Raw genomic sequence first — 20815 nt, 5'->3', positions numbered from 1 at the left:
AACGAGAGAGAGCGAGAGACATGAAAGAAGAACCAGTCACAAATTTGGATGAGACTTCATTATGTTTAAGTGTTGCTATTGCCAATTGCCATTATCGTAGAATAACTGACCTTAAATGATGTGATTGACCAATCAGAATAAAGAATTTCAGAGTTGTTTATGTTAGATAATAAGAATACGTTCATTGTTAGTTCATGTTAGCTCAAGTCCATTAAATAATATTACCAGATGCAACTTTTGATTTTAATGGTGTATTAGTAAATGCTGAATTTAACATTAACTAGGATTTAAAAAATGCTTTTATAATTTTTAGTTCATGTTACCCAATACAAATGGAACATTTTGTAAAAAGTTACTGATTTGTCATTCATAAACCATGTTATAATATACAACATTTATTGCTGTAAACAAATAGCAATATTAGAACCAATGTGGGCGACTAAGGGAATAATTTAAATGTTTATCCCATGTCAACCTCATCCACTTTTTCCTGCCTTTTCACAGTTATGCCACTTGTTTTCCGAGGGTCAGTGAGCAGAAAAGTGTGGAGGACTGAATGATAAAGCACTTGAGTACCAGAGTTGTTCATCAAAGGACAATTTCATCCTTCCCGAAAATTACCTGCATAATCATATGCGACAAAGCAAAACAAAACTGTGCCCTTCTTTGATTGTAAAAATATGAAAAGAGCCCACATTCTAACCAGAAGTTAATGGCAGAGAAATATTCTGAAAGTCTGATTTCCCAGCATACTCTGCTGTTTTATCTCAAGGGCAAAAATTGCATCTCTCACATCTGTTTAGCTGAAACCCATGTCAATACCTTCAGCAGGAAAAATTGATTTTCAACAGCTGTCTATAAGTTTCCCAATACAATCCGTGTTCTTTACCTTATAGTCTTTGTTTAGTGTGTGATGCAGTAAATAACTTTTATTGCTTACATCGTGAGATCTTAAATATCATGATCTCTGCACTGTTTAAAGAAGCTGAATGCAATAATGGTCTTATTGAGAGTAGTTTCAGCCTCAGACGGCCCACTCACGGAGTGCCCAACATCTCTGTCCAGACCATCTGATTGATATAGCACACAAAACTGGCAAGCATATCTGAAAAGTTTAGGTTTGAGTTTTTTTTTACGCCAGTCAATGATTGAACCTGCCCCTGGAGCTGCTGATACAGTTCTCAGCCATCTTTGAGCCTGTTCTGTGTGCCTCCGTAACTATCTGGTTTGGTCCAGCTACCAAATCGGACAGAAGGAAAGTGCAATGGACTGTCAGGAATGCTGAGAAGATTATTGGTGCTCCACTGCCCACCCTCCAAGAGCTGTACATCTCCACAGTGAAGAAATCACACACACTCAGGCCACTGCCTCTTTGAACACTTGCTACAGAGCGTTGAGCACTAGAACATCCAGGCACAAGTTTTCCCCCCCAGGCCATCTTCCTCATGAACATTTAAAGACTCCCTGTGGTGAAAATCAAGTTTTTATTGTTGTCTATACGTCTATGTGGTGTTTTTATAAGAAAAACCATGTGCAAATTCTTAAGTCAACACCATTGCTGAGTATTTTCTCCTTAAAACGGCAGTGTTCCAAAGACAGTCTCAAAAATGCAGTTTGAAATCACCATTGTTCTCTACTTCAATGTTTTCTGACACATAATTGCAATTAAATGAAAATGTATTATAGTTCATTATAATAAATCATGGGTAGCCAACATCGCTCCTGGAGGGTTCAGCTCCAACTCCAATCAAACACTCCTAGTTTAAATTTCTATTAAATTCAATTAGCTGGATTTTAGAGTGCTTTTTGACCCACTTAAGTACTTCTTTATATGCCATTTCATAATTACTTCCATTGAAATATAGTTAAAGTGTACTGCTGAATGTTGTGAAAAGCATTTAAAAAAAGCATTTAATTTCATTTCTATCAAAACTTGTATGTCATGTATTTAAATATATTTGCAATCACACTTTTTAGAAGACTTAAAATATATTAACTCTAAATGTAATATAGAATAACACACATAAAACTATTCAACACAAAAATTGTACTTTAAAGCATGGCAAAATATAATTTAAAAAACAATGTGTAATTTCAAGTAATTTTTAATCTGACATTATCACAAAGTGCAGTTTTTAAAAGTGTACTTAAGTGTGTTAAGAAGCATTGTTATGAAAGGGATCTTTTATTTAATTAATTTTATATTATCTGCTACAGGTTTTTTTCTTCTTTTTTTCAAAATATACTTTTAAGATCTGAAGCACACTACAAGTGCACATTCATTAAGCACTCCTCTTTTTCACAAAGGCAAAGTTAGTCTTTTTTTCCTTCTGTCATATTCTATATTCTTATTTATACCTACTTGCGTTATTTTTGTAGTTTTTCTGTTTCTGTCACCAAGAGACAAGAGAAGAGACGTGACATGATGAGAGGAGAGGAGACAAGAGTAGATGAGATGAGACAAGACAAGAAAAGACGATAGAAGAGAAGTGAAGAGACGAGAGGAGAAAAGACGAGATATACGATCTGCGCGGGAACCTCGCACATCATCTAAGATAAATTCCTAAATGAAGTGAGTGTGTCGCCAAAAAAACTAATCTCATTGTGCCTAAAAAGAGACTAATCCAGTGTGCAAGATGAACCTGCTCAATGGATTATGCCATAATCAGATTATTTCTTCATGAAATAATGTACGGGAATGGTGGAAGACTGACAAGCAGCCATTCTGAGAACCTTGCCGCAGTACAGCTGCTACATCAAAGCAGTGGTGCCCAAAGCAATTATGGGAAATCATCTAGTTTGTCATTCACATTGGTTCCAATACTTTACACCTCCCATCAGTGTGCTAAAATTAAACACCCACACACACTTCAACAGTAGAATACCTACATGGACACACATCGATGAAAGACACAAATGCTGCCATAGAGATTGAGCGAAGGCATTATCATCTGGTAATTAAGTTGATTAACTACAACAATAAAGGGTCTATACTTGTGTGTGCGTGAGGAACACTTGCACCCTTGGGTAAGAAACTCACAAAGCTCTCACACACTTCCTCACAATTAGACCTGCATAGAGACCTTATTGGCACAGAGATGTGCTAATGGTGCATGCGAGCGAGCGAGCGAGCGAGAGAGAGAGAGAGAGAGAGAGAGAGAGAGAAAGCGAGCGATGTCCCCCAGAGAGATAAGGATCTACAATCCTCAGAGATGCCATTACAGTGACCCTCTGTGTCACTCAGCATTTATAGGCAGCGTACTCCCCTTATCCTAATACACTGATAGTGTGCTTACCTCTGTCACACAGTCTCTCAAGTCCTATTGTGTGTCTGTCACCCTTTAGTGTATGTCCATAGGCAGTTCTGGACCTTATTTAGAAGGGCTTCAGCCACACTGTTTTTAATGTAGTCCCCTTAAAAATCTGTCATTGTGGGATTTCTCTTCCGCTTGCTCAAAGCAGTGGTTGCAGTAAGCTATTTTAGGGTATTGGGCTCTAAATCCTCCTCTCACCTGAAAGTTCATTATACATTTATCTAGTCAGTAGCAGTACCTAGAACCATGCGACTAGACATGTGCCGGTATTCGGTAATGCGATAAATCGCGGTAATGAATATGCACGATATTGTTATCGCGGGCACTTCAAAATACCGTGAAAAATAATAGATAAGAATTTATATTTATAGAACGCGCATTAGCTTATTTTCCATCAACCGCTTAAACAAACACTGCGTATATGCTGCGCGAAACACGTGCGCACTCTGATGTAAACAATCCCCCACATGAAGCACTGTGTGCATGCGGCGCAGTGCGCGCTCTAGTCTAATGTAATCCTCACATGGAGAAGAAGCACGGCGGAAGGAGGAACACTGCCGACGATTTATCCCCCTTCTAAAAGCAGGGCTGCCAACTCTACGCATTCAGTGTGAGACTCACGCAATCGACACTTTTCACACGCTCTCGCGCCACACATCCATTTTCTCACGCAGAGAAAAATCACGGAGCAAAGAGGACACTGACACCAACAGACTAGACAGAGCAGGTTACTTCTGATATGAAAAAAATTCTCAGCTCTCATGTTCTGTCCATTTTATTACGAAATTCAGACAATAAATACCGTTTTGGCGCTTGTAAATGTGACGTGACCGATCGCTGTAGCGCCTCAGTTCAAGCAAACCGATCCTCTTACTTTTTATTTAAAGATACAGTACAACTTACCAAAAGGTATTTATGCCTCATACATAACATCGATCAGTGTTTTTCAACCAAAGAGGTCAATAAAACTGCAGGTGAACAATTATGTCACAGAACGTTACATTTACCTCAGGAAAGCCATTTAATGACCAACACGTTAGTTGACTAGAAAAAATAGCTAGGAGTATTTTGCTAAATATGTGCACTATATTACATTTGTATTATATTTTTACTTGTGTCATAATTTATTATAATGAAAACTAAATTGTATTTAATTTAATTTGTTAATTTTTAACCTTTAATAATTATAGCAATTAAAATATTGTGATAATACCGTATACCGTGATAAAAGCTCAATCAATTAATCGCAGCATGAAAATTTGATACCGGCACATGCCTACATGCGACCAAATGTGTCCTGGCATAAACTCATTAGCGTTGGCATAGAAACCATTATAACTTTTTAGACTATTTTTAGAAATTATACCTTTGTCCATTGTATATTATTATTGCCCTTTTCTCTGTATTTTTTTACATTAATGACTGTTTTTTTAAAGAATGTTGCTCACTTTGATTGGCATCAGTATATAAAGAAAAAAAAATGTAGTACCCACTTTCAGAAAATCTTTGGGAACACTTTTATAATAATAGTCCGTCATTAATAAGTAACTGGAAGTATTGCAGGACTAATAAGTAGCACTACATTAACACTTAAGCTACTACTATTTATAGAAACAAACTTAACTAATCAGTAAGTAGTATCAAATTTAGGAGATAATTCCTTATTAGGTGATCAATAATTACTTAATGAGATTAGCCTCATTAATAACTAACTAATTAACTAACTGATCTGAACCATTATTTTAAAGTGAAAACATCTTTTCTACACAGTTCCTGCATAGTGACTGATAACACTTGAGTAATTAGATGCATTTTATGACCACAAAAAGACAATTGGTAACGTCTCAGACACGTTAATGTTGTGATTAGTAATGAATTAGTAATTCTTTATAATTTGTCATAATTACCCATTAGTTCTTAATGATGGCAATCTCATTAAGTAATTATTTATTACCTAATAAGGAACTATCTTAGTCCTAAATGCGATATTACTTATAGTTAAGCTTGTTTCCATATTAGTTAATAGCTGAAGTGTTAATGTAGTACATTAGTCCAGCATTACTTCCTAGTTACTTATTAATGACGGACCATTATTCTAAAGTGTTACCAAATCTATAACAACTATTGGCCAAATGTTACATCACTTAGTTAATATTCATGAGCCAGGCTGAAATGGTTTATAATGTGGCCTTCTGTACACTTTTTTTCCCCAGTTTGTTCTAGTGACCCATTGATATCAATGATGATCAGTTGCGATTTTAATGGATTTACTTAAAAAATAATTGTACAGTAAATGTTGAACCTGCAACCTCTTATATTTCTGTATAGGAAAACTTGTTAAGTTGGTTTTTTTAAGTAGATTTTTCCTGTTTTAAGCATAAACTTAAACTTAATAAAACATACAAGACTTCTTATCTAATGTCATTTTACTTCTCAAGTAAATGTATCTTGATTTAAAAATGCTTGCATATTTGTTCTGTAAAACAAGAGAAAAATACTGAGTGAGGAATTCACTTTTTTGTAATATAATTAATATTCATGAGCCAGGTTGACAAGGTTTACAATCTGCAACCACACTTTTAGATTGTTAATGTGCCCCTGTATATTTACTGATGGTCAGCTGCTATTTTAATAGGTATATTTAAAAAATGCAGTTGTCGATTTTGAACCAGTGACCTTTTTTATCTTATTAATCAATCTTATATATCATATGTGTCGTCCCAAGATATAAACCTATACGCTAACACCTGATAGTTTGATAAAAGGCTAAGACTAAAATCTTCATCTCTGTCTCTATTCCTTCCCCTGTCTCTTCTTGATTATCAATGGTGTTTTTATGCTAAACAAGGGGTATTTTGTTTGGCAGGTTATTGATTGGATAACGGAATCAAATGAAACGTGGAGGAGCTTATAATGATGGAGAGAGCGGAGCAGAGGAATGCTGATGATTCTCTGCTGTGCTCTGAGGAGCCCAAAGAAACTGCTGTCAGATCACATCTCGCAGCAGACCTCAGATGGATCAATCAAGAGTCTGGCCCTTAAATCCGAGTGACTCCCTATTGCATACACTTGCCTGTGTAAATCCAGGAACGTGCACTTTGGCTCTCTCTACAGTCCAGTTTGATATCTCTCATTGTGACTGAGTTGCGTCAGTCGCACACAGGCTGCGTGTTCTTGTCATCGCAGCCTTAAACTAATAACTGGAACTACAACAACAATTTATATTGTTAGTAATATTTCCAGATGGACATTTACTGAACTGAAGCACCTTTACATAATTTTTCTTTGAAAAATCATGTTAAAATGTGAGTATCAAATACAACATGCTTTTGAGGAACATTTGTTTGTTCATAACTCAGTCATCATTGTTTTACATTATGTTTTAACCTTGCAATAAAAACTACAAAGCTTTGATCATGAAATTGCATGTTTTTTGCTCAGTTTGGGCCTCTGAATAAAACTGAGGTCATTTTTTTTTCCTCCTCGAGTATGAGCTCCATATTCTCCTATATCATGCTATATGAGCCATAAAAGGCTGATTTATCAAATGGCTCGAGAAAAAAGGAAACGTACACCATTTTGTCTAAAGGTTCAATAAGCTGTTAAAAAATTATTTCTTTTTTTGACTGATTTCAGACTGATTTGTAGTCTGTATTATGGTTAGTGTGTATTTTAAATAACCAAGTGTATTCAGGTTTGTAGGGATAGTTAAAATAGTCAAATATGTTGTTTTAGTTAACAAAATCCAATAATCAACCAAATTAACTTCGAGTTTAAAAGATGCCAGGTAAGCAACCCGGACTGCACAAGGACTCTATTGAACCTCTGAAGAAAGACCCAGAATGACCATTGTAGCTAATAATGAGGAGCAGGCTGAGGCCAACATTGCAGCACTGACACCAAAGACTGGTAAAGTCCAGCACGAGAGATCAGTCTCCAGTGACTTTACTGTTATTGAGACATAGAAGAGGTAGGAGGATAATGTCTACCGATGCAGGAAAGTTACTGAACCAGTGTTGCAGATAATGCCAATATTGAGAGATTCTGTTTAAAAGAGCGGCAGCTCCATTTCTTAACAGGAGAGCTCATTATCGAGTCTCAGTCAGGGTCAGTGTTCTAGGTGGAGAGTTTCGAACGATTTACTCCAGAGTCGTTTGAAGAATAGGCAGATAGTGTCAAGAGGCTTATGTACTTTCCCCATAATAAGAATGTGTTGTTCGTCCTGTAAACTTTTTTTCCTCCTCCGAATCCTGAAGGTTGAAAGGCAGTGTACTGAATGCTTTTATGCCCAGAGGCCAGGAATCTCTTAATCCATCCATGACTGCTGATCAGATCTTCAGGATGACCTGACAGTTGATTGGGAGGAGAATTGACGGACAGACTGACAGTGCTGTTCTTTATACGGGAGAGCACTCACTGAAGGTCAGTCTTCACAAATCGTGCATTATGTGAAACCTGACATGAACTGACACAGAAGAATATAGAAACATTTCACATGCTTGTGGGGCAATGACATGTAAGAGTGTCCAAAATAAAAGGGAATCCTTAAAAATCTAGTTTAAAACATGTGCCACATTCTTAGAAATGTAGAATGTGTATATTTATTTTGCATGTTGGTTGACTTTGATTTGACTGACAAATCCATCCATTTGCCAAACCGCTTGTCCTGTGGAAGGTGGCGAGTAAGCGGGAGCCTATTCCAGAAGTTTTGAGTCAGTGGCAGGGAAACACCCTGGATGGATGGCCTGAAAAGTTTTAACAAAATTGCTTTACTGCTTTTTTTTCTAAGAAATAATAATAAAATATTATGGCAAACCATTTAAGGTTTTCTGTTTGAGAATTTCTATTTTCACCGAAAATACTGGAAAAACACATTGTCTGATGTTATTGTCTGATTTTTCAAAGAATGCAATTGTCTAAAATGTGCACTCCACTGGATTGGGCGAATGTGAACTAATCAAGTACTCGAAAATGATTTTTGCTGTTGACATTATCAAAAATGTAGTCCCCAGAATGCATCTGCATGAAACTTAATGGAGAGGGGAAAAATGTTAAAATTAGGGGTTATTTTGTGTTTTTGAGCAATGTGTTGAATGCTTAATAATGCTTGGATTTAGAATGGTTTAAAGTAGACTGGGTTACCATAGTGGTGAAGAGTGGAGCTTTTTCTTGAGGAATGAGGATACATACAATTTTTATTTATGCTGCTTTACTTAAAGGGCATATACTTAGCATATAGCATGCTAATACTGTATGTGCTATTGCTTTCTCATGAGCTAGCTAACTGCATATTGTTAAAAAAATGAAAATTCTTCTATGGTCTCACTATTCCTTTATCCCTGCCTTTTAGCTTGTACTATTCTGAACGATGTCTGAAACTAGCACTTCTCGTGTTTGTTGCTTCTTTAAGATGAATTGCTTGTATTCCTCATTTGTAATTTGCGTTGGATAAAAGCATCTGCTGAACGAATACATGTGTAAATGTTATAATTTATAGATCATAGACACCAAAATATATGAAATCAAACAAATTATTCCTGTCAGGGAACCATATAAAATCATGTTGAGACTACTTAATCGAGTCATTTAAAAATAACTTAATTCCATAATGTTGAAATTATGTTTGTGTAACTTACATGTGGAAATTATATACATGGTTAAATCAACACATTTTTCAGTGTTTTATTGGGACTGTTCCTTTCATAATGATATCAGGACATCTGTATAATCATGACATGTTTGACTTTACACCACCCCAAAAAATATCAAAATACATTTTATTTCAGAAATATGCTCATCATAGAGCAGGTATATTCAAGGCATTGCACAAATTGCATTTACAGTAGATGTATTTTTAAATAAGTCATCAAATAACATTTTTGATTTTCATTCCAGTTTATTTTTCATCCGGCATGGACATTTTTTTCTTATTTTAAGCATAACCCTCTCTATATCTCGGTAGGTTTGGTAGATTCAAGATATATTCTCTGAAAATGATTAGATGCAACTTTGCTTAGATTTCTTTGCTGGAAAACAGTCTAAAAATACTGGTTAAGAGATTATATTTGCAGTGTAATTCTATCGGACCCCATATAAATCAAATATATATATATTGTGTCTAGCTGAGAATTCATACAGGGATAGAGATACCAATCTCCTGTGGCCACCCAGCGACTGAGCTGTTAAATAGGTCGACAATGTAGGTCAGATGTCCTCCTAATGTCTACGCTTCAAAATGCGGATACTACACCTTCCAGCCCAGCTTCCTTTACAAATAAGAAATGCAGTTTATTTTTCTTTACCTTTGTTTGCTGTCACATCCTTGCAGTGTCTATGCGAGTATACTGTAGGTGTCTTTGTGCGTACATGCATGTGGGCATGCTTTCACGTCTCTGTTTGTGTTGTGTGTGTTTATGAGAATGTAAGTCCAGATCTCAGGAGACAATGTTTTTCAGTTTTAGGAAGAATTTCGCTGTCTGTCACAAACTCAGACACATCCGCTCGCAAGCTCTATTTACCCAGAAATACGAAGTACGGACGAATCTGTCATAAAGCTCCCACATTCCCCCTCCTCTGCATCAAGTTCAGACAGGAAATGCAGCATCCCAAACACTGGGAAAAGCAGCAATTAGATCCGTCTGATGGGCACTGCTGGGACTCTTAAACACAGGCTATGAACAGCCTCCATAGATCTTTTCAAGGTAACATGCTTGTTTGTAGGCGTGTATGTTTGGGTTCCCGCGTGTGTTCAGACTCAGAGTGATTATTTTTCAGTCTGAAGAACCGAGGCCTGCCAGAAAGCGGAAGAGAAGACAGTTATATTCAAATGGCATGTGCTGCAAATTGCAATCAACTTTTCTATCATGCCTCCAAAATAGACATTTGAAAGCAGAAGGCAAAATCCTCAAGGGGCGGTGAGGAGCAGAGGACACGCACGGATCTGGATTGAAATGCAAACCGTTCCTCTGCTTCACTGCTTTTAAGAAAGGAAAGATCAGGCTCTACACACACTAAGGAGGTGAGTGTGTGTGTGTGTGTGTGTGTGTAAATAAAATGGCATATTAAAGGTTTTTTCAGTGCCACAGCTCAGTGCCACAACGGACATGGCTGAGATGCTTCATTCACAGTGTGAAAAGGGTTTAACTCAGCTTGCTCGTTAAGATGCCTCCTTCACGTCTTCAAATGCACACGTACGTACACACACACACACACACACACACACACACACATAAACAAGGCTCATTGTGTGAGAGCTGAATATAAATCAATGTGCTCAGACTGTGAAGAAATGTGTTGTGTTAACGGTGCTGTGGGGCAGAAGATTAGATTACATCAGGTCTCGCTTAACCTGATCAGAATAGCTGTTTAATATGAGATGTTTGTGTAATTACTCAAGCTCACACACATTTTTATGCCATATTTTTTTCTTGATTTATAATATTTGATTCAAGGGTCTGTTACGAACTAAATGTCCTAAGATATGATAAAATCAAAGAAAATCACCTTATTACTGGATCTTTCTTGCAACAGAAAGCTTTTATGCACTAAATGTGCAGTTCACAGCAAATAGCAAGAGAACTGATAGTATCTCAATGAGGAAGTAATAATACATAATGTGGGCTACTCAGAGAACATAGGCCGCAATCATTGTTGCTTTGATAGCATGTTCCAGTCTTATCTAATCAATACTAATGTCTTTAGAATTATTTATTACAACAAATATATTATGATCATGATCAAAAGCAATTGTTACAGTTAATGACTCTAAACCAGATATTCCCATGGCAGGGGCACACGTCAAAATATTTAGATTTTATATATGAAACAGAAATCATCATACTGATGCCTTAAAATTACATTCAGTTACTTTTTATGAAGAAAAAAATAAACAAAAATATGCATAAGTTTGTGAGAATGAAATGAAACACACTAAATGTTACCATTTTAAAAAACTGTTTTCTGTATATTTTACAATGTAATTTATTCATGTGATGGCAAAGCTGAATATTCAGCAGCCATTCAGTCTTCAGTATCACATGGTCCTTCAGAAATAAGCTGATTTGGTGCTCAAGAGACATTTCTTGAAATAGAATACAATAGAAATCTTTTGCAACATTATAGACTCTAAAGTTCAACTCTTACTTCAGCAATTAAAACCAAAAATTTGAAATGGTTGATGTTTATCAAAGTCATTCTTGCTTATTAGCAGTGTTGGGGAATAACTAATTACTGTACATGTAATGGCGTTACGTAATTTAATAACAAAATTAATGCAACTGAAATCTGTTACAGTAAGTGAGAAAAAATGTGTACTTAAATTACAGTTACTTATGAAAATGTTAACGATTACAAAAAGGGGTTACATCTGAATATTTTCTGTAAAAAGCTAGGATGTTGAATAATATGAATTTGTTGCTTTGCCTGTTATTGATGTGCACAATGTTTACTGCCATTTAAAGGCTGTTTAGGAGAAGCAATGCTATTCTGATGCTTTTGATTGGTTCTCTTGTTTGAATTTGTAGCGCACCACATCTGACAATTACATCAATCCACTTTGCCACTGAAAGCTACCTGTCTGAGAGTTGCCACTGTCAAACTTGATGAATATAGTGCATAGTTCGAATGGAAGCTACATGGTGAGTCTTTTCTCCCACAATATTAACTGTTTGTGAATCATTGCATAATACTGGCTATTTCAATAAAAATGGTTTGGTGTAGATGAAGTGAGAACTTGAGCCTTACTGATGGGGCAAAAAAAGAAAGAAAACCATTTATCGAGGTTTATCAACTTGTCACTGATGGATAATATTCACCAGTGTGGTTTAAGTATCACACCAGATTAAACTAATGTGGGTCAGCAGGGTGGACAACATTAAAATTAATTTGTGAGTAGTAAGTCTGAGCTTCATCACATTAATTTTTATAATCTCCCAGACAGGAATATCTCCTCGACGTCTCTCTCAGCAGCTCTGAGCCGTGTTCTTGCTCTCCGCCATCTCACATCGGTTCTGGCAGGTGTCTTCCTTTGTATGGCAGGGCATGGTATTCATATTTCATATTTCACTCAGTTTGTAATTTCTTTTCCTTCCCACTTCATTTTGCTCACTGTGTGATTCAGTCTCTTTAGCTCCATATGCTGCCCTCTGGATTATAAAATGAAAATGCATAACAGAAATATTGAATTTAGGCAAACTCTGTCAGTCTGATTTTCGCACTCTTTCAATATCTCCCGCTCTCTGTCTCTATCCGTCAAATATGGATGCTGGCAATCTCTCTGCTGCTCTGAGGACACCCACAGAGACAGAAGCGGATTCCTGTCTCTGGCAATGATGTGGAAGCAGGTTTCTGTGTGTGTTTGAGAGAAAAACACACAAACCGATGTGTGTACAGACAGTGTCGTCCTTGTTGTAATGTTGTCCTGCTTTTAGAGTAAAATGGCAATTTATTTAACTAATATGTCCTACTTATCTGCCACATTTCTGTAAATGTGGTGTTTTTTGTTAAGAAAATACTGCTTAACCAAATCCACAGAATGAGTCACAGTGGGTGTTTATACGACTCTCTGCATGGGGTAACATTCAGTTGCTGCTGTGTGCACACTGCACGATGGATCGGCAACAGGGGGTTTCACATTGCATTACTTTTAAAGAGGAAGAATCGCAGACAACTCTGTCGGGTCCGCTTCACAACCAAACACATGCGAGAAATGGTAAGAAAATTTACTTAGCATGCCAAATATCTCACGGGCGTTGGCGACTCATCTGTGATTCTCTCAGATTGCATCTTTGATAATTCACACTGCGTGATTGTCACTTGCGTGAACGAGCGTCGATTTGCCTATATGATTTTGGGAATTTTTCGGCAATTTCACAAAACCTGTTGGCGAGTGAAAATCGGGCCTAAAATTGTGCAGTGTGAACTCAGCATAAACGTAATTCTGAGAAAAAAAGTCAGAATTTCGGTTTATTTCTCGCAATTGCGAGTTTATATCTCACAATTCTGACTTTATAACACAATTGCGACTTTATATCACGCAATTCTGACTGTATAACTCACAATTGCAACTTTATATCACGCAATTCTGAGGTATACTCACAATTTTTTATTTTTCATTCTATGGCGGAAACAAGCTTCCATAGTAGACTGGTAGGGTTTGGGTTAGTAGAATAAGTTGACATGTACTTGCAAAGTTACTTATAGTCAGTAGAAGACAGTCTACTAATACTCTAATGCCTGGTATTTGACATGTAGTTGCAAATTTAGTTAGTAATGTCTAAAGTGGACTATTGTGTTCCACAGAAGAAAGAATCTTTCATTTTGACACTTCTAATAAAATATCAGAAACATAAAACCTTATTTTATTACATTTAAAATGAGCTGTGACCAGTAGTGCTAATTTAAGTGCATTATTGTGTTTTTTCTGTGTACGTGTTCCTCTAGGTTCCTTAGGAGATGTATCTCTTGTATAACACCCCAGGTGTGGGATGGTTCAGGGTGTAGGTCACACACCTTTCAACCTAACCAGCATAATTAGCAAGCGAAGTGTGAGGAACAAAGCAAGCTGCACTAATTCTATTAGGCAGACGGCACTGCCAATTACCCTGCATGAGAGACCTGATTAGACCACACCTGCCCCTCCTTTCTCCTCTTACTCTTTATCTAAGATATTCAACAAGGCCTTACTAGTTAATCAAAAATGTCTTTAAGGGGGTTTGAAAACTAAGACGTTAGCCAGTGCTGGGGAGGCTTTTGTTGTTAAGACAACAGCAAATCAGATTTGATTGCATGTTGGCATGCTAATTTGTGTATCTGTGCATCTAGGTGGCATCTCGTTCCAGCTGTATTAATGACAATGATCTGATTCCAGTGAGCCGCGCTTGACTGAGCGTAACCCGCGTAATGTGGAAGCCTGGCAACACAAAAAACAACTTTTCAAAGTGCTAAGATCAACTGAAGCTACGAGCGGCAGCTCATCGTGTTTGATATGCACAGTGCAGTCTTAACACAGCTAGTTTTCATCGGTTCCTCTGATGTGGGATTTCTTTTGCTGGTTGGCAATGAGAGGGCAAAAGTTTACACTGTGAGTGGTGATCGAGCCATGGAGGTGCTGTCTGTCACAGCATGAGCTGTTAATGATGGTCACAGGGTGCAGGACTGCCATGCTAGGACCAATTTTTCAGGCCTGGATGTGGACAGGTGGAGAGAGAGATGGTGGAGAGGTAAAGTTGTTGAGTGTTCCTGACATACTCCATCAACAGATGTCACTTTTCATGGGCATCATGGTTAGTAGTGGAAATGCTCCTGCAGCGTATCCAAACACAAACACACTCTTACAGTTAATGCCTGTTCACAGCCAAGGACGATAACTGAAGTATTAACAATCGTTCTGATTCTATGAGAGTAGAGAAGTCCACGTCACCAGCAGCGTGCGAAAATTTTAGCTCTTCGAAACAGTGAATAACATGCGAAGCAATTGGTTTGTCCAAATTTTCGAAAAGCTTGGTTTCTCCCATCACTACTATAACAATAACAACACAGAATAATATCTTTAGCTTGCTTTTTGCTTTTAAAAAAATAAAATAAAAAATAAAAAATAAAAAAAATTATATAATTATAATAATAATAAATATATATATATATATATACAGTGAGGAAAATAAGTATTTGAACACCCTGCTATTTTGCAAGTTCTCCCACTTGGAAATCATGGAGGGGTCTGAAATTGTCATCGTAGGTGCATGTCCACTGTGAGAGACATAATCTAAAAAAAATAATCCAGAAATCACAATATATGATTTTTTAACTATTTATTAGTATGATACAGCTGCAAATAAGTATTTGAACACCTGTCTATCAGCTAGAATTCTGACCCTCAAAGACCTGTTAGTCTGCCTTTAAAATGTCCACCTCCACTCCATTTATTATCCTAAATTAGATGCACCTGTTTGAGGTCGTTAGCTGCATAAAGACACCTGTCCACCCCATACAATCAGTAAGAATCCAACTACTAACATGGCCAAGACCTAAGAGCTGTCCAAAGACACTAGAGACAAAATTGTACACCTCCACAAGGCTGGAAAGGGCTACGGGGAAATTGCCAAGCAGCTTGGTGAAAAAAGGTCCACTGTTGGAGCAATCATTAGAAAATGGAAGAAGCTAAACATGACTGTCAATCTCCCTCGGACTGGGGCTCCATGCAAGATCTCACCTCGTGGGGTCTCAATGATCCTAAGAAAGGTGAGAAATCAGCCCAGAACTACACGGGAGGAGCTGGTCAATGACCTGAAAAGAGCTGGGACCACCGTTTCCAAGGTTACTGTTGGTAATACACTAAGACGTCATGGTTTGAAATCATGCATGGCACGGAAGGTTCCCCTGCTTAAACCAGCACATGTCAAGGCCCGTCTTAAGTTTGCCAATGACCATTTGGATGATCCAGAGGAGTCATGGGAGAAAGTCATGTGGTCAGATGAGACCAAAATAGAACTTTTTGGTCATAATTCCACTAAACGTGTTTGGAGGAAGAAGAATGATGAGTACCATCCCAAGAACACCATCCCTACTGTGAAGCATGGGGGTGGTAGCATCATGCTTTGGGGGTGTTTTTCTGCACATGGGACAGGGCAACTGCACTGTATTAAGGAGAGGATGACCGGGGCCATGTATTGCGAGATTTTGGGGAACAACCTCCTTCCCTCAGTTAGAGCATTGAAGATGGGTCGAGGCTGGGTCTTCCAACATGACAATGACCCGAAGCACACAGCCAGGATAACCAAGGAGTGGCTCTGTAAGAAACATATCAAGGTTCTGGCGTGGCCTAGCCAGTCTCCAGACCTAAACCCAATAGAGAATCTTTGGAGGGAGCTCAAACTCCGTGTTTCTCAGCGACAGCCCAGAAACCTGACTGATCTAAGATCTGTGTGGAGGAGTGGGCCAAAATCCCTCCTGCAGTGTGTGCAAACCTGGTGAAAAAATACAGGAAATGTTTGACCTCTGTAATTGCAAACAAAGGCTACTGTACCAAATATTAACATTGATTTTCTCAGGTGTTCAAATACTTATTTGCAGCTGTATCATACAAATAAATAGTTAAAAAATCATACATTGTGATTTCTGTTTTTTTTTATTTAGATTATGTCTCTCACAGTGGATATGCACCTACGATGACAATTTCAGACCCCTCCATGATTTCTAAGTGGGAGAACTTGCAAAATAGCAGGGTGTTCAAATACTTATTTTCCTCACTGTATATCTCTATCTATCTATCCAGTTGAAAAACAACACAAAACATTGACAGCCAAACAGAATCTTAATGAGCTCAAACATTTAAAGCAGTCGACGAAAAAACTGCAGGATGCTTGTTATAGACAGAAAATTATTGTCCTCTGCTGTGGATGCTATAGTTAGTTATTGTTATAGTTATCGTTCTCTGTGTGATCAATGAGTTGATACATTTCAGCTTGGCTGATCTGGTGCAAAATGAAAAGACAATTATGTGGTAAGGCTATTTGTTTATGCCTATGTGTCAGCTAGAATATTCTGTGAATATACTCTCTTTACATACACCAGAATTTGATCTTCACAGAGAACATATAGACATAAATGCACTGTAATTTGCAGTTAAGGCAAAAATAATTCTTTACCTTCTATAGCCCTGTCCTAAATATTACTGTATATGGATGTACGGTCACTCATTGCTTTTGTCTGCCCATGTATGTGAAGTCTGTGTGACCGTAAGGCGTTCTATTTGTCATTTTATGACTCAAATGGGTGCTTACAAATAGCCCCTTTGTGGCCACTGGTGCTGACAGACTCTCTGATAATAAGTGGGGATTCAGAGGAGCTCTGTTGACAGAAGCTCTAGAAAACTCATGAAAGAGTCTCTGAAAAAAAGTCTCCAAAACTTTTTTTCAGTGAGACACTGTTATGCCATTTAGGTGGTTACAAGACACTGTCTTTGAGTGAATCATTGAATGATTAATTGAATCGATTTGTTCAAAACATTGATTCATTGTGGAACTAAACACTGGGTGCGCCTCAGTCAGCTCCCTAGTTCACTAGTCAGGGCATTGATCAGGGTCATTTGGTTGATGATCAGTTGGCCATTTTAAGTACTGTCTCAATCGCTAAATTCTTCCGGTGCACTAAACATTTGCGCCCTAAAAAGTCCCACAATGCACAGTGAAAACCAGTGAGCATCAATGCTCACCATGTTCATGTAAACAGAAGTTCTGAAGTGAAAAACAGAAAAATCATGTGAGCCAGCTCAATATACATAATGACACTCGATAGATGTTTGTTTTTTAAATACAAACCAATATTTAATTATAATCTAGCATAAACATGCATAGCTAGACAGGTAATGAACATAATCTAGTTAACATTTATAATTTATGGCTGAAATGTTGCACATATATGTAACAAAGTATTTATCATAATGTACTTTAAATAAATAAAAAATAAATAATAATAATAATATTGTCAGAAAGATATCAATTCTGCTGTTGTTCACAAAAACCAGTAGTAGTGATGTACAATGAGGATATTGTCATGCTGCCAGAAATAGAGTCATCAGTGTCCCATTGTGTAGTGAGCCAAGGTCCTTACTGTCCTTACCAGTGCCGAATTTGTGTACACAATATACTAATTCGCAACCTAGGGAAGTTAGGAAGCTTATTGAGACGCACCCACTGTCTATATGAGTAAGTCATTGAATGACTCATTCAACTGATTTGTTCAAAGGTTTTATTTAGAAACTAAACGAGAATGGCTTTGTGAATGAGTTCTGAATCATTCATTCAAACAATGATTCTTTTAGGAAGAAATACCACTGCTATGTGTTGCTTGGAGACACGCAACAGTTCTGCAGTGGCTTTGTTCGGATCTATTCGTGTTGACAGAGCAAAACAGACAACACATCTGGAAATACCCTAAATTGTAATAACTTAACATCAACTCAATATTAACTTCATATTTGTGGAACTAAATCACTTGTATAAAAGCAACATCATACTCGCAATCGTGCTGTTTTTCCTGCCTGCGTCCATGTTGGTCTACTCTAGTTCATATTTGCATTGAAAATCAATGGAAATGCAGCACAGTGCCATGCAATAAACATGGTCTGTGTGAACATTTAACTGCTCATTTTTGACCATGTTGCTGGGTCTGTGCAGGTTTAGTAATGATGATGACTGAATCAAGTTGTTGTTGTGAGCTTGAAAGAAGCAACTCCATCTGGACTGCAGTCTCATTTTCATTTTGTGAATCGACTAAGCTCTAATGAAGGAGCGGAGGTCCCCACAGAGCACTGGGACTTGAAGGGAAATTTATGAACGTTCATTTTCCATTCATTTTTTATATAATTTTGTTTATACAACGCTATCTCAGTTTTCTCTGTGATCAATTTTCCATTTCAAAATCTGTAAGCAATTTGTACTTGAGTTTTACAAACATTACTGATATGAACACCCCCTCCAGTCTACAAATACAAATACACACACACACACACACACACACACACACACACGTGTGCTCAAGCAGTGCCTATTTCAGTCTAAAAGTGTATCAATTATATGCTGGTGCTGATTTACTGAGATGTAGTTTAGCCAAAATGCTAAATGAAGACTTAATAAGGTTTCTATCTCCATTTATGACTCACAATAAGATCTCTTCTCTAATTAACTGTATGAAAATGCAATCAAAAAGCAGCTTGCAGAATATGCAAAAAAGAGAGAGAGAGTGATAGACATTAAGAGAAAAAAAATGAGGCAGAGAGAAAAAGAGTAGAGTAGATTTCAAATTCCAGGAATCCATTTTCTCAGCAACAGAACAAACAGACAGCTGAAGAACCTGCATTTATCTGTGATGTTCCTGCACTTTCCTTGAACCATTTCAGCCTTTATCTGTTTGGACAGAGTGTTTGTGACAGACTCAAATATAGCAAAATCACTCCTGATGTACTAATGTTCATGGTATGACGTTTATATGCTATGTGTGTGTGTGTATGTCTCTTGCTACTGTCTTTCTGTTTGTCTGTCCTTCTTTCTCCCTCCTTTCCCTACAGGAGAATTAAACACACTTTTCAATTTTCAGAAAGTGGGAATTACAGCCTAATCCCATAATCCAAAAACAAATGCGTCGTTCTTTTTTGTTTCCCGCCCCAAGGCCAGTAGTTCAATTTGCCTCTATCCCTCTTTCTTATCTCCTCTCGTTTTTGCGCCTCTTCTCATCTCAAATACCATGCTGAAGTAGATTCCCAATGGCATGAAACATTTTAGAACTCTTTGAAATTTGTACTTATTTCTGCAGAGCTACGAATTCTCCCATCTATAATTCATTGGGATATTACACACAAACTACACATAAACTAAAATAAGATGGCCTAAATTTAAGATGTATTTCATTTTGCATATAAAATTTCCTTCCATTTGGATAACACAGTTTCACAAAATAATAAACTTAATGTCATGTAGTCATACATAGTCACGCATAGTCTGTCAGTCATACATACTGTATAAGTTTGTATTTACATTCTTTCCTTTTTCAAATCCACCTCAATCACTGTCTCACTCTGCTCTCTAATGTACACACTGTATAAACTGCATGATTATGGTTTTAACCATTTCTGGAGGTTCAGTAAACAATAAGCTGTTACCCATGTTGTTTGTACACCACTGTGTCTCATTGCTCATGACACACATGCCAAAAAGTGCTGCATTTGCAGAAACGGCATGTATCGGGGGGTGTGTGTGTGTGTGTGTGTGTGTGTAATCATACTCCTGTCTGAGGAATTGCTGCTAGGAACAAGGTTCACAAGGCTCGATTATACTTCATCAGGGCTGTGAGAGATCGCTGAGCTAAAGGTGTCTGACAGCTCTTCCTCCTAATGCTGTTTATAAAGCTTCAAGTGTCACAACATGACATCCATATCCCTCTAGCCCACCGCGTCCACACACACATAAAGCCCCTCTGTCAATCTGCTCTCTCTATAAGTGCTACTAGGTTTGCAGTTTATTTGTCACTATTGACAGTTCCAGCGGTGCAGCAGTATTACGGCTACAGGGGATATCTGTACATATAAGCGCTGTTCCGAAACATAGTGTGCTGACTGTCTAGACAGCTTTTTAAGGCATAACCCTGCTCTTGGCATTCCAGAAAGAAGGCAGCAAAATTAAGGACTTTTTACATGGTACACGGTAAGTGACAAGCTTTTCCTGCAGTCTTGCCACATCACACTTCTCCATAGACAAGATTGCAGTGGTTGCTGTGACAATGAACAATGAGACCCGGCTATACTAGCAAGTGAAAACACTCTGAATCCCACATCAGCAAATGCGGTTGTTTACTGTTGTAAGTGAAAGCTAATAAAGTAGTGAAATTAACAGAATAAATTACATTTATTACATTTAGGTGTAATGGCAACAATACGGTCATCCAAAGGCAAAACGCAATAGCTGTCATACAACAACACTGAAACTGAGAAAAATGGCTTCAAAGTTTGG

General features: G+C 37.5%; 1 protein-coding gene across 1 annotated transcript in view; it reads right to left on the bottom strand.

Annotated features, from left to right (window-relative positions):
* Nucleotides 1-20815, bottom strand: part of gfra4a (GDNF family receptor alpha 4a) — a gene marked incomplete at its 3' end in the record, with an annotated part of 93389 nt that overhangs the window by 21591 nt on the left and 50983 nt on the right. The window lies entirely within an intron of this gene.

The sequence above is a fragment of the Abramis brama genome, assembly GCF_963993115.1.
Source record: "Abramis brama genome assembly, chromosome: 19".
In the NCBI taxonomy this organism is placed as follows: Eukaryota; Metazoa; Chordata; class Actinopteri; order Cypriniformes; family Leuciscidae; genus Abramis; species Abramis brama.
This window is presented reverse-complemented; position numbering and strand designations above follow the sequence as displayed.